The sequence below is a fragment of the Rosa rugosa genome, chromosome 6, assembly GCF_958449725.1.
Source record: "Rosa rugosa chromosome 6, drRosRugo1.1, whole genome shotgun sequence".
NCBI lineage: Eukaryota > Viridiplantae > Streptophyta > Magnoliopsida > Rosales > Rosaceae > Rosa > Rosa rugosa.
In genome coordinates, this window is record NC_084825.1 from 30,197,737 (window position 1) to 30,213,064 (window position 15,328).

A 15,328-nucleotide genomic window follows, 5' to 3' on the forward strand; every position below is an offset into this window, starting at 1 on the left:
ATCCATTTATACCTACGTGTCATACTTTAATTTAATTGCCTGTCAATTAAAAAATTGCTACATGTAAACATATGACACTAAATAAGTGTAACGTGCGGCACTTAAAATCCCCGCCCCGAGCGAGGTACCCCAACGGGGTCACGAGGCACAAGCCATCATTCTACCCGGGGCTATGCCACCGGGTACCGGAGGCCAAAGCCACCGGATACCCCAACAGGGTTACAAGGCTCAATCTCTGATTCTACCCGGGGCCATGCCACCGGGTAAAGGAGGCCTACAGGCCCTCATTCAACCCCATTGGGTTAAGGAGACTCAAGTCCTCACGTGACCCCACCGGGCCACGCTGTACAACCCCTCACTCTACCCTATCGGGTACTAGAGGCATCAAGCCCTCACTCTACCCTATCAGGTACGAGAGGCATCAAGCCCTCACCCTACCCTATCGGGTACAAGAGGCATCAAGCCCTCACTCTACCCCATCGGGTACTAGAGGCATCAAGCCCTCATGCTACCCCATCGGGTACCAGAGGCATCAAGCCCTCATGCTACCCCATCGGGTACCAGAGGCACCAAGCCCTCATCTACCCTTCCGGATACCGGAGGCCAAAGCCACCATGTACCTCAACGGGGTTACGAGGCTCAAGTCCTCAATCTACCCTTCCGGGTATCAGAGGCCCAAGTCCTCATTCTACCCTTCCGGGTATCAGAGGCCCAGGTCCTCATTCTACCCTTCCGGGTATCAGAGGCTCAAGTCCTCAATCTACCCTTCCGGGTATCAGAGGCCCAAGTCCTCACTCTACCATTCCGGGTATCAGAGGCTCAAGTCCTCAATCTACCCTTCCGGGTATCAGAGGATCAAGTCCTCAATCTACCCTTCCGGGTATCAGAGGCCCAAGTCCTCATTCTACCCTTCCGGGTATCAGAGGCTCAAGTCCTCAATCTACCCTTCCGGGTATCACAGGCCCAAGTCCTCACTCTACCATTCCGGGTATCAGAGGCTCAAGTCCTCAATCTACCCTTCCGGGTATCAGAGGCCCAAGTCCTCATTCTACCCTTCCGGGTATCAGAGGCCCAAGTCCTCACTCTACCATTCCGGGTATCAGAGGCTCAAGTCCTCAATCTACCCTTCCGGGTATCAGAGGCTCAAGTCCTCAATCTACCCTTCCGGGTATCAGAGGCCCAAGTCCTCATTCTACCCTTCCGGGTATCAGAGGCTCAAGTCCTCAATCTACCCTTCCGGGTATCAAAGGCCCAAGTCCTCACTCTACCATTCCGGGTATCAGAGGCTCAAGTCCTCAATCTACCCTTCCGGGTATCAGAGGCCCAAGTCCTCATTCTACCCTTCCGGGTATCAGAGGCCCAAGTCCTCATTCTACCCTTCCGAGTATCAGAGGCTCAAGTCCTCAATCTACCCTTCCGGGTATCAGAGACCCAATACCTGGCCCAAGTCCTCATTCTACCCTTCCGGGTATCAAAGGCTCAAGTCCTCAATCTACCCTTCCGGGTATCAGAGACCCAAATCCTCATTCTACCCCATCGGGAACCATAGGCTCAAGCCCTCACCTCCCGAGCATTCTCTATACTTGGGGGACTTATTCATACCACTTATCACAAGTGGAGGTAGTACCCGACCGGGACTATCATTGAGCTTCACGCTCATACTTTCGTGTTATGGTCTATTAATGGAAATATTGAAATTTTTCACCTATTGTTGATCGCAACAATTAAATTTCTTTTACATCCCATTAATAAGACCATAGGACAAAACTCACACCCGCTCAACATGAGCGAGCTCATCTCTTACGTTCCCGTTACACATGAGCCAAACAATCAGGTTATGGCTTATACGTTCGGGTTAAGTAAGTTAGAGTTCCTTCCTCTAACCTATACTTGGGGGACTATCATGGTCACACCATAGTCTCGCTAGTATTGTCAATGGTTACTTCGATATCGGAGCTTCATTCTTAGCCTTACCGGCTTCGTCTACCGTAGCCTAAATCCAAATTCCTGTTTTACTACGTGACTTGGGGGACTCGGCGAGTAACAACACTCCCGATCCTAACACATATGTATCACGTGCATACAACATTACATATCATTATGTGTCATCGTGTTCATCACACATCTATGCATCATATGCACTTCGTTATACTATCATAACATATACATTTTCGACTTATACGTCGTATGTCAAACATTACATAATATGTGCATACACACATGGTGTAACATGCATCTCACATAAACATTCATGCACCTCGATGCATTTGACTCGAATGTCACTTCGATTGCCCTAGTGCAATCAATATGTTTTTTTTGCACTCTCATCTTATTTGCAGGTACTAGCTTGATGAGGGCCCCGGGACACCAACATACCCGTAGAGTCCCTTCTTACTTACGGAGTTGGGGGACTAGTATGGGTACGGTGTTCAACAAGGTCATCACTCATACTTGGCGGCATCACATTTAAACTCCCCAACCAAGAAGCGCCTCTTACTCGGGGACTTGAGGGACTTGTACATACCATCTATATTACATACCGCCAAGCATAATCAACGACCTCATAGGTGGGCCCCACGACATGGCTAGCCCCGCCTATGGCATGCATTCGGTAGGCCGACACCCGAGCTACGTTGTCATGGTGGAGGTCGGTCGGTACCTCGTAGGGAGGCCACCCTCCCATGCTCTCCAAGAGGCTTCAAGAGAAGCAATATATGTATTATAGTCTCACATCGAGGATATGTAAATAGAGTGGGACTTCCCTTAGCTATAAAGGGAAGTCCTCCCATTCTTAGAAGGGATGGATCCATGATCCCTATACTTGTATTACTACAAAGGTCACTTGGCCTCACTCATAGTAAACTATCTAAGTGGAAGTAGCCTTGCCTCAAGAGCAAGGTGAACCACTATACATGCTTGTATCCCTCTCTCTCTCTCCCCATCATGCTTCTTAGTTACCGTATTCTCACACAGAAACAGCGGCAGATCTAAAGCCAAACTGGCTCATCATGGTGTTCTCCTTCGTCTTCCAATCAATCCTTTGGCGAAAGGGTAGAGATGTGCTCAAACCCAAAAACTGAAGAAAACACCTCCACTCTATCGGCTCCATCGCGGAATCACGCTATATATTGTTTTGCTGAACCCAACTGCTTAGAATTTTAGACTTCGAAATCACCAACTTTTTGGTCGGTTTCTCCTGGATGTACTGGAATTTAGTTGTCTTTGATTTACCCACTCTCAAAGGCAAACCCAAATAGCGGTCATACTCCTCCACACACTACACCTCAAGAATAGCAGCCAGATCATTCTGCAATTCTACAGGTACATTTTTACTACACACCATACTACTTTTTTGAAATTTGACCCTTTGTCCAGAAGCTTTTGCATAAGTATCAAGGGTTGCACGAACATGATGACATTCTTGCACTGTTGCCTCACCAAATAAGAAGCTATCATCTGCAAAAAAGAGGTGATGCAAATTAGGGGCTTGTGGACACATTTTTAAACCCTTGATAAAACCAGAGTCTACAGCCTGAGATAATAATGCTGACAATCCCTCTGCGCTGAGAATAAATAGATATGGTGAGAGTGGATCACCTTGCCAAATACCACAAGTTGGAGTAATCCTTGTGGTCTGTTCCCCATTGACCAGAATAGCAGATTTGACACAACTCATAACAATGTCAATCCGTTTGGAATCAAAACCAAGCTTTGTCAACATAGCATGGAGAAAGCGCCATTCAAGGCGATCATATGCTTTACTAATATCCAATTTGAGAGAGAAAAAACCTTCTTCCTGATGTCTTAATCTATGCGTGAAGTGGGCAGCCTTGGTAGCTAGCAAGGTGTTATCAGAAATTAAACGACTTGGTAAATATGCACTTTGCAATGGAGAAATAATTTCCGAAAGCCATTTCTTCAATCTATTTGCAACAACTTTTGAACTGATTATGTATACAACATTGCAAAGAGCTATAGAGTGAAAGTGAGAAGCATCAGTAAGGTTAGGGATTTTTGGGATAAGGCACGAGCGAGTAAAGTTGGACTAGTCTAAATATCACCATGATCAAGGAAGTTTTGAATAGCTACGATGCTCCAATATTTCTAAAAGAATAAGGGAGACATCCCATCAGGTCCAGGACCTTTGGAGGGGTGCATTTGGAATAGAGCTGTTTTAATTTCCTCATCAGAATAGGGTTATAATAGTTCTAAGTTCATAAGCGATGTAACTTTCATTGGAGTGGTTCTAAAGATCTCCGAAATAGCTGCATCATCAGTGCCCTCAGTGGTAATGATGTTCTTGTAATAATGAACTAGTATATGCTTCACTTCTTCAGGGTTTGTTGTCCATTCCCCATTTCCATTTGTAAAACCCTTGATTGTATTTCTGCTGCGTCTGTTGGAAGCTTTATAGTGAAAGAAAGTAGAATTCCTGTTCCCATCTTTTAACCAAATAGCTCTCGATCTTTGTCCCCAGTATTTTTCCTGTCGTGCAAGGATTTGACTGTGTCGCACATGTAGGACGCATTGCTCTTCATATTGTGCAAGTGAGAATGGTTGCTTCATAATGTTGTTCATTTTGGCTTGCAGATTGTAAAGCTCATTCTTTTGTTGTTGAAACTCTGTAGTGTGCCATGCCATAAGCTGCTGACCAGTGTTAAGCAATTTTCTGCCCTATCTGATGTAACACATTCCCAGTAGTAGGTTAGGCTCAATGCCGCTGAATGAGAGCAGTGCACCTCTCATCACCATGCCACATTTCTTCAAATTGAAAATGCTTACTCTGCTTGCATTTGGAATTCCTTTCAGCTTGAACTTCTATTTGAATGGGACAATGATCTAACTCACTTGGGTGTAGCGTGAGAACCCTACTATATGGGCACAAAGTTTGCCACCTATGTGATTGAAGGCCTCTATCAAGATGCTCTTTTATGAATTTATCGGACCATGTAAAACGGCTACCAAAGAATCCCATATCCAGAAGACCATAGTCTATTAATATTTGCTGAAACCTTGACATTGGCACGACAACACGAGGAGGCCGGCTGGATTTGTCTGCCTAACACAAAATCTCATTGAAGTCCCCAACAACAAGCCAAGCTAAGGGAAATTATTCAGCTACCAAATCCCGTATCAGATTCCATGTCCTAGTCCGATCAGTTCTTGCTGCAAAACCATAAATTCCCGTGAAGCAATACTGCGCAGGGTTTCCCGGTTCACCAATGCTAACATCAATATGATGTGGGGATGAGGAGCGTAGAGAAACGCTCAAATAAGTGATTCACATGTAATTTACGTGCTTTTCTACCCCTAATTACCTTGAAATTAGTGAATATTCAAGCATTATTTTGTAGTATTACTTTGTTTTCTTCATTTGTAGAAAATTATGGTCAAGAGAAGAAAAAGATGAAAGAAGCGTTGAATTTAAGCAAAAAGTCAACTTCCGACTAAAGGATGAAAGGTCAACTAGTTGACTATCGGGTCAACCAAGTCAACTTGGCCCAATAGCAAGAAGTCCAAGGCCCAAGATCAAAGATTCCCACAAGTGAAGACCCAAGCCCATTTGTATTACATTTTTGTATTCAAATTTCAAATTCAAAATGGATGTAATGACAATAATAATTAGTGACAACACACCTCACACACATCACACATATGGATGGAGATATTTATTTGTGTTCATACAAGGCACACACTCACTTACACTTTTAACCTCCGGTTTTCTTTATATTCTCCAAAATGTTTTCTAAACTTCTAATTCTCTACATTTTTTTTCTTCCATTTTCTCCTTGTTCTTGAGCCCTTGGTTCTAGGGTACAAGTCCAATCGTGACCCTAGAACCCAAGGGGTATTTAAACACGTTTGCACACACATTGCACAAGCTGAAGATCCGTTTTTCAAGCCTTTAGGCCTTATGCCGAATTTGGGGAGATCTCTCCCTTCTCACCTCTTCTTCTCTTCTTCATCTCCCATTCTTCACATGTAAGATTGCACAAGGAGGAGGCACACACATTTCCGGTAACTAGGTCACCATCTCTACACCATGGCTTCACAAGGGTAGCAAGAGAAACCATGAAGTTATGGCAATAGCTAGTGACATGCTTTGCCTTGACTTTCATGGATTTCTCCTCTCTTTCCCTCTTCGTTCTCTCTCTTATTTCTTGCTTATGGTGTTGTTTGATGTGTGTTGATAAATGCTTGTGTGTGACCTCTCATGGTAGGGTTTTGAAACCTAAGTTTAGTTTTGTATGGTTTTGTTGAGGAATTAATAAAATTGATGTTTATTCATATAATTTGTATACTCTTCCTTTAATTTCTTCACTGTAGATGGATAGTTTAGGTTTCCCCTCCTTAATCTATGTTTGGTGTGTTGGTATTTGAATATTGAATTGGAGAATTTATATTTCAATTTAAATTATGGCATGAGTATGGTGGAATTTGCCTATTGTATATCTCTATTTCCATTTGGATCTCTTTAGATTGTGGTTCTCCAATCACCTAATTTTGAGTATTATCATCCTTGATTATCGGAATAGTATTCGGAATTGTTGGGTAGGGTAATTGTTATCACAAGTACTCTTTTCGACCTTATTATTTGTGGTAATGGTTGCTAGAGTATGTTACAATCGATTGTCGAAACCTAAAACATTTATTTTTGAGCACTTATGGCCCTAACAAGGTATAAGGTTTAAGACTAGTATAGGGTAGCCAAAACCTTAAGTATTCTCTCTTCTTCTTCTTTTTGCTTAGGGTTTGACTACTAATTCATGACAATGAATTTAGCTTTCTTTTCGATCTCTTAATGCTAAATGGAAATTTGATAAAATATTTGAAGCATCTTTTGAATTAATCATCATCATTCCATATGATTTTGGATTTGGGTAGAGGACCTTGAATTCCATGGCGACCCTTGATGCGATGCACCCCATCCTTCTATCTATCTATTTTTATGTCGTAGTTAGTTAGTTTATTTTTCAAATAATGAAAATCCAAAAACATTGTGACTTTCCCACTACCATTCATTTGTAAATCCATGCGAGGGTGAGCATTACAAGCACTTTTGTGTGTTTCACAGCCTTGTCTAGGCCTTACTTCGTGCAAGGCCGTCTATGTGACTTTGTGTGATGCAAAGTCAAGCTCAAATGACGCTCGGTGCCTTGTTTAGCATTTTTTTATATTCTTATTTAGTTACGCAAGTGATTTTTGGTGATCTAGAACTATAAGATTCTTAACTAGCTCGTAATCCCCGAGGGATGATAAACAAGAACGTAAATACTTCACATCTCTGATGATCGTGTTGATTGTTACGCGATAGGCGAATGAAAAATGCTCAAATCAATCAGCCTTCCAAATCATAGGAAGCCCCTGCGATTCATCTTCATGAGAATAACAAATGTTCCCAACAAAACCAAGTATGTGTGTGATGGTATCAATGTAATTTGGCTTTGCTAGGGTTTCTCTAGGAAAATTAAACTAGGTTTCTTCAATTGCACGAGATCAATAAGAGCCCCTTGGGTTTCGTTGCACATAATACCACGATAGTTCCACACAAGGATATATTGTCTTGAATGGCTGGAAGAAGGGGTTACTGGCAGGTTTGGGCAGCACTAGGGTTAGCGGTGCTAGGGTTACTCTAGAATCTTTTACGCTTTCAAATATAGCAGGGTTGACACACGATCTAAGGATTTAATTGATGAGAGTTTCTATTGGGACCTCCTAATTTGCTTACTAGACTTCCGTCATTTTTTCATTATTGAATGACTTATGTGTCCTGATATTAAATTATTGTCATAGTCATAGACAATAAATTATTGAGAATTTTTCTCTCTCCAAAACTGAACAATAATAGAAATGCAATTATGAACAAGATTCAGGAGAGAAAACCCTAGAGAGCGAAAGAAAACCAGAGAGAGCGTTCACCCTCCGGCGACTCGCTCTCGTGGCGACGTCGTCGAACGGGGTAGATTGGACCTATTGTCTGGCGGTATTGTTCAATGGAATAAACCCAATCGCAGTGTAGGCTATGTGGCTGATTCGATGTCCAGAACGCTTGGTGGTCTAGCCGGATTTTCAGTGCCGGTTCGGCGGCTTGTGGTGGGGAGGCGGACAGCCGGAGATGTCGTCGCTTGGTGGTGCGAGGACGGAATCTGAGCGGCACAGATCTGATCGGAGTTCTCCGATTTGGCTAGTGTCGTCTAGAGCCGCCCTATGGAGAGGGGTGGCTGGGGATGGCAGCGATGTAGTCTGTCGTGTTGCGGAGGACGAAGAGATGATGGGAGGGCCTGAGTTTCCTCACGCCGGAGGTTGGACGGTTTGGCTGCCGGTGGTTGGACGGTTTGGCTTCCGCTTGGTTGGACGGTTTGGCTGCCGGTGTTTGGACGGTTTGGCTTCCACTTGCGGGATGGCGGCGAGGTGACCACAATGTTTGGCTCCAATTTTGCTGCAGCTGGTCAACAATCTCTTTTCTTGCGCGGGCGTGCTAGCATGGTTCGGGTGCGGTCGTCAGGGGTGTCCCTTGACCTGACTTCTGTCGAGCGATTGTAGATGAGGAGAGCACCAACCTCGTCGTGGGATTCTTTGTGCCTCGTGGTGAGGACTTTGCTGAAGTTTCTTCTTGTTCACAAGTCGATACTAAATATTGCAGATTGAGCAGAGCGAAATCACTGGGAAGTATTGAGATCTTGCTAAAGCGTGTCTTTAGCTTGGCTGGGTTGCTAGGGCGTTACCCTTGCTTGGTTGGTTCTGTAACCGTTGTGGTCGCGGCACTACCGTCGGCTCCCGAGGAGACTAGGACCGAAGCACGTTGACAGAGGGTTTGGTGGCACTGAAAGTCGGCTTCTGAGAAGACTAGGACTAGGAGTGTGATCACCGGTAAGAGAAAGAGAAGGAGAGGAGTTGCTCTTAGAGAGGTTTGCTCTAGAGAGAACTTAGATCATCTTAGAGATGTTGTTGTTGAATGTGAATGTGTCTTTTAGAATGAGAGGAGAATGTGTTTATATAGGGAAGAAAAAGAAGAGTGAAATGATGAGTGGAAGAAAAATAATGAAAGTGGAGTATGAAAGTGATTTGTAAAATATGGAAAAGATAGAGAAATGATGAAATGAAAGCAAGGCATGAAGGTGCAAAAACATGGAAGTGATGATGATCTATTAAAGAGATTGTTGTAGAAAAATATATCCAAGGAAAAAAAGAAAAGCATCTAGCTTTCTTCATGTGGGTAGGAAACATGAACATGTGAATATTGAGCTGGTTTTAGGTCAGTTTCTGCCCCTTTATTCCTTCAATTATTTCTCCAACAAGCCTTCAGAATGAGCCTTCTACTTCTTCATAAAAAATGTTCCACTATGAGTGTAGATCATCCTGACAAATTTTCAGAGCTTTATTCCATGCGGTTGGGCTGGAAATGCTGCTGGACCTCTTACAGGTCCAGTTTTCCAGTTTTGCTTCTGTAGAAAATTGGACTGATTGTTTGAAGGCCTTCCACTCAAAACTAGCTCTGGAACTCTTCATAAGAAATGATCCTTGGGATTTCTAAAATTAATCTGGAAAGTTTTAGCTCATTTAGATTTCATTTGGTTAGTCTGCCGCCCCTCCTTCCTTGTTTAGCTCGGTTTCTCCTAGCCGAAGTAGGAAAATGTGCTAAAGTTAACTTTTCATGCTTCCATGCTTCCATAGTAGGCTTTATTTAGCCTCTAAATATATATTTCGAGCTTGTCGACAATATATAGCTTGAGCCACTGACATTGGCTCAATTTCTCCAACACATGCCTTGTCAGGCCAAAATGTTCATTTTGGGTCCAAACACACAACAATCTACACTATTGTATAGGGCTGAGTAGGGGTTGGGCCTGGGCTCTGGGCCCAAACTCCTTTTGTCTTATGTTTTATTGTTTTTTTTATATTATTAATTAAATGTGGCTATATGCCTGAAATAAGTCCCTGCTATTTTAGGGCAGGGTGACGTGGGCTTTGTCCCGGATTGCACACTCAGTGTGCCTTGTCTGGCCTAGTTAGGTGGCGAGTTATTTGCTTGATCAAATGGACGCAACCTCCTACTGGCAGGATGAAATGTAATGTCGCCAGATTTTTCTCCATACGACAACATAGTGGGAAAGCTGTGTTATTTGTAATGATGCTTCTTCGTGATAGAATTATCTTTCCGGTATGTCACCGCTATGTCAAAGCAAATAGAGTAGCCATTCGTGCACTTTTTGCTAATTGGTGCTTGTTAGAATACATAGACTTTATGGAGACGCCTGGAACTATTTCGGGATGTTCTCTTAATGCTTATTGTAATATGGGGTTCAGGCTTTACATCCCCCCATGTATTCTGCAGTTTCATTAATTTAGGCTTGAGGGCAGCCGCACCAGCCCCTTTCAAAAAAAAAAATGCAATATAATTATTTTCATTTCCATTTTCAAATCTCATTTCACACTTCTCATTTTCTTTTTTTTCATGTAAATTTTTTGAAGAAAGAAAAAAAAATGTTTTCAAAACTATTTGGTGAATTATACAAGAACAAAATTATGATTCAAGAGATAAAAAGATTAAACAAAGGTCTTTCTCATCAATGTAATAGGCTCAAGAATGAGGAATAGAAAACCCTCATGTAAACTAAACAAAATAAGTTGTGAACCGATATATAAGAAATATATGAATGAAAAACAAAAGAATGGGTAAATTTAGTTCTACAACCTTAGCTGAAATGTCAACAACCATAAGGCATGAAAATTAAGGCAAGAAAACTCCTAGTTAAGCATGATACATTAGGCTTGAAATAGCCTTTATGATTTTTTTTAATTAGTTACGAGTTTTTATCATTTTTCAATAATTATCTCAATGTTTTTTGTTAATAAATAATTCTGGTTGCATTAAAGTTCATCTTTAATACTCGAGAACATTCCCTTATATGTATAAGGCTAAATTGGTTATCTGAAAGAGGTTCAGTTAGCAAATTTTACTTTTCAAAAGTAAATAGAAGGTGTAAAGAGCATGAGAGGTTTGGTGAGCAAATATGGAGGTCCCAATAAAAACTCTTAATTGATGTAGTAAAGAAAAATGACTCAGATTATAGCTAAAAATTGAAAAATGACAATGAGTTTTTCTTAATTTCTTTTAGTAGAACCAAATTTTTTGTCCCCACTCCACCCATTATATGATGCCAATGCATGTAATCTCTAAGGTGCCGGTTATTTCAAATCAACAACATGCCACAATTCATCCGCTTTGAGTCTGTCACTTTTAGTCGCTTTTATTGTCTACTAGTAGCAGATATACCTCCACATCCAGCTACCCCATGGCAAAAATAGTTAAGACGAAGTGGTCCTAATAGTTCTTGTTGCTATTGTATGAGATAGCTAGCAAACAAGTTACATGTTTGTTGGAGAGGAAAGATCTCACATTAGAAAAATATAACTGATAATTAAGTAGTTGGCTAACACTCAATTGTACCGAGACATTTTGTGATTAAAATCCAACACCGTATGGGTGGTTAAGCTAGGACAGTATCGGTACAATGGTGAGCCACATGCCATGCTTGTCGCTGTTTAACATAGTTTCAGAGCGGGTCTCTCTCCAATCAGGTCTCTAGTTGTCATGGACCCGATATGAGTTCATTAAATTGACCATCAGAAAGATTCCAATTGAATTATTACCAAGTGTCCAATGTGGGCCTTGGATTGTTACGTGATTGGCCAAGTCTCCAATGTGAGACTCGTGCCCTAATTTCCAATGTGGGAATTGGATTTGTTATTGATTACACATGCTAACCTAGAGTTAGGTTGCACGTGAGATGGTGTGTTGGAGCGGGAAAATCCCACATTAGAAAAATATAACTTATATGTGGGTAACTCAACCGAGACCTTTTATGTTAAAAACCCAACACCTATATCACGCCCCGATTTTTCAATCACAATTAATAATATAACTTAATCAATCACAAATACTCCGGGCGTGATGGTTCGGACATCAACACTTCATATTTAGAAAGTTTTTCTTTTAACACAAGCAACCGACGATGTCCCCAACCCACAATGTTAATACAGACTCGTTCTTTAGAGTCACATATTACATTATACCAAGTTTACAAATTGTTAACGTGTGTGACCGAGAGGTCTAGTTAACGTTAGAAAGAGAAATGTTAGTGTTAACTTGAACACGAGAAGTATAGTGGTTCGTCTCCCACCTTGACGGGAGACTACGTCTACTTAAATATTGCACTATATGTGTTTGAGCATTGCGGCCCAACATGATTACAAGAGGTGTAATGGGATGGTTTCTAAGTGGGAGGAGTGGTTCCTTTTATAAGGAAGGGAGCCACTCTCCTTTACATTTTCTTCAATGTGGGACAAGAAGTCCTTCTAATCTTCAAAGCATGTTGTGAAGGCATATTGTCCTGGTTGGGAAGTTGGCTTCCCGGCAAGCTCTTGAGCACTTCCGACTACCACGGCGTAGCTTGGACATCGAGCTACGGGATGCATATAGTGGTTGGGTCCCACCATGGCTTGTGGGCCCCTCAAAGAGTATATGCTTGGTGACATAGTTATTTCTCCATATTAATGGAGGTATCTACACAAATTAAACTGAAATAACAATTCAATAAGTAAACTTACACACTATGCTCATTACACAACGGAAGAGTGTGTTAGAGTGTCTGCTTTTTCTAGAGTGTGTTTTGTTCTTGATCTTCCATAATGCCAAAGGAAAGAATTAAGCATTTCTAAGATCCAAGTTTGCAAGTGTACGCTTATAAAGATTAACAGTTGTTGTACCCTAGAGGGTAGGGCTCCACCAATCTGCTACCTCGAGACATTGTCTCCAAATGGCGAAATCTACTCTTAAGGTAGTGTTTACATGCCTCAACCTTAAATATTTGTCAAATCAAGTGTTCTCCGCAAGCCTCATCAATCAAAGATAAGTCTTTATATTGTATTATTTTCATCTTATTTTGGCATCATTATAAGTAATATTACTTGTTAGTAATATTATATAGTTGTGTGATTTTGTAGGAGAATCAAAGTTTGGTATACACGTAGCATCTATTGACCAAATTTTCCAACACCTTTTAAATGCAAGATTGAAGTGTTCATCGATTTTTTCAACGCAATTATGTAATGAGGTTCAGGATTCATTAATTAGGGGTTCCTTCAGAACTTTCTGGAATTCATGTGGGGTTGAGATGTGAGATGTTCTACGCCTTTACAGTAATTCTAGCTTGTGGTGATCGACTATATTTATGGCTGGCTTTTGGCTCCTAGTAGCTGGATTCTCGAAGTAAACTAGCTAATATCAAAGTACTCTACAAAGTACTGAAACTATGCTATACACATTGTAAAGATATTTAGTTTATCGATATTTATCAATTTTAATTAGTTGATAAGTGTTTCTAAACTTATTTTTCAATCTCCAATGAACGTGATATTTCCGACCCATTGTTTTCTTCAAATATTCTTCTTTTAGTTCCAATTCATTGTGCTAATTAAATTTGTTTTCAACCTTTGCCTTCGTATTTAACTGAATTGGATTTCTAAACGTAGGAAAGAAAAAATATGTATATGATTTTTGGCAAACACCGTCCTACCCTTAGAAATCCAATTCAGTTATTTATTGTCACAAAAACGTTTGATGGAAATCGTTGTACAGCTTCAAATGTGGTTTGGACCAGTAATAGAGACCCTAGTAATTAATATTAGGGATATTGTAAGGAAAAAACAAGAAAATGTTGGCCTAAAGCTAATTACCTATACTAAAACGTTGGCCCAAGGCTAATTACCTATACTAAAGCATTATCAATATGAACAGTAATATTCATATTGATTTACTCATTTGCCCTTGTTTGTTTACTTATTACGACGTTGCCATCAGCTCTAGGCGATTTACTATTTTGTCCCTAATGTTGTGTTTATTACTATTCTGCCCCTCATACCTGTTTTGTCTCTTTGGGAGAGAGAGAGAGAGAGAGAGAGAGAGAGAGAGAGTTAAAATTTAAAAAAAAAAATAAAAAAATCAAAGGCACTTCTAGTCAAAATAAAAGGTATGGTACATCAAATATATGGTATAGTATATCTGTGCAAAACAAAAAAAGAAGAAGAAGAAGATAAATCATAGGTGCCGGGAATCTTTAACAAATACTGAATGGAAGTGATGAGACTACTCTTCCCAGCCAGTCATTCCCCAAACCAAGTCGCCTTGCTTAAACTTTGCATCCCCAGATTCCAAAAATTTAGCCACGCCAAAACCGCTGATAGGTTGCACATATGTAATGCTATATGAAAAATGATTTCAAAAATATTGTAAGCAATTATGTAATTGATCTAAATCTCATAACAAAGCAAGGTTTTTTTTTACTCATTTCATACACACAAATCGTATATATAATAGTAGCAACAATTGCGACGAGTCAAGAAGCTTAAAGGTCTGGAATTTCAATTGAATAGAGAATAAGGGCAAAGGTAGTCACCTTGCCAGGGACTCATATTGAAGCCTTGCCGGGGACTCTTAATGCAATTCACTCGGAGAACGTCCCCTCCTCTGGTAATCGGTGACCTCGATTTGGACTTCTTCTGAAAAGCCATGTTTCATTTCTCAAGCCCGGTATCTTCTCCTTCTTCAGCGCCGCCTGCTACACAAACAATCGCATAGAAATTGATGGGGGCTTTGGCAGTTCTGCGATCTTCCGATGGAGGGGATGCAGTGGACGCTGATCTATATCCAGCCGACCCTAGACAATCGCCTTTTTCTATCAATCTTCTCGATTTCCATGCTCATTCGTCAAGCTCAATAGTTGTTCCTTCTTCAACACCAACAGTCGGATCGAATTTGACCGGCGCTGTTGCAGATCTACGGTTTCTGGATGAAATTCTTCTATCGCAATGGACTCCGATGAATTTTGGAAATTTTATTTATTTATTTTTGAGAAATGGACGTCCTGATATTGTAATCTAACTAATCTCAAACAATGACCGGTCGTAGAAATAGTAAGATTGGTAAAACTACTTTTTACCGCGCGAAATACGACTGTTCTATCAGCGCGTGAAGCCCACGCACTGTTAACAAACAGAAGGTGGGCGCTCATCCGGTGGATAGCAGAAGCTCCGCTTCCATTACACATGCAATAACAGGATCCGTTTAAAAAATCAATGCTCTAGATTGGATGGCAAATTCTTGTTCCAAGACATCATGAGTGAGGTGCCATTTAATCTCCAAATTCCCAACTACCCGCAATTGCAATTCTATAGTGGATGGCAAATCCGTAAATTTAACAAATTATTATCGGCAGATTGTCGTGCACCCTTAACTTGGCCTCTATATATGCTATACCATTAGCGA

At 41.1% G+C, this 15,328-nt stretch overlaps 1 long non-coding RNA gene across 1 annotated transcript; it reads right to left on the reverse strand.

The window, feature by feature from the left end:
• Positions 1 to 13,997: 13,997 nt before the first annotated feature.
• On the reverse strand, positions 13,998 to 15,105 carry LOC133717448 (uncharacterized). Its single transcript, XR_009849624.1, has 2 exons — positions 14,460 to 15,105; positions 13,998 to 14,264 (listed from the first exon to the last, which is right to left on the reverse strand). It is a non-coding gene; the product is annotated as an uncharacterized LOC133717448 (long non-coding RNA).
• Positions 15,106 to 15,328: the final 223 nt, after the last annotated feature.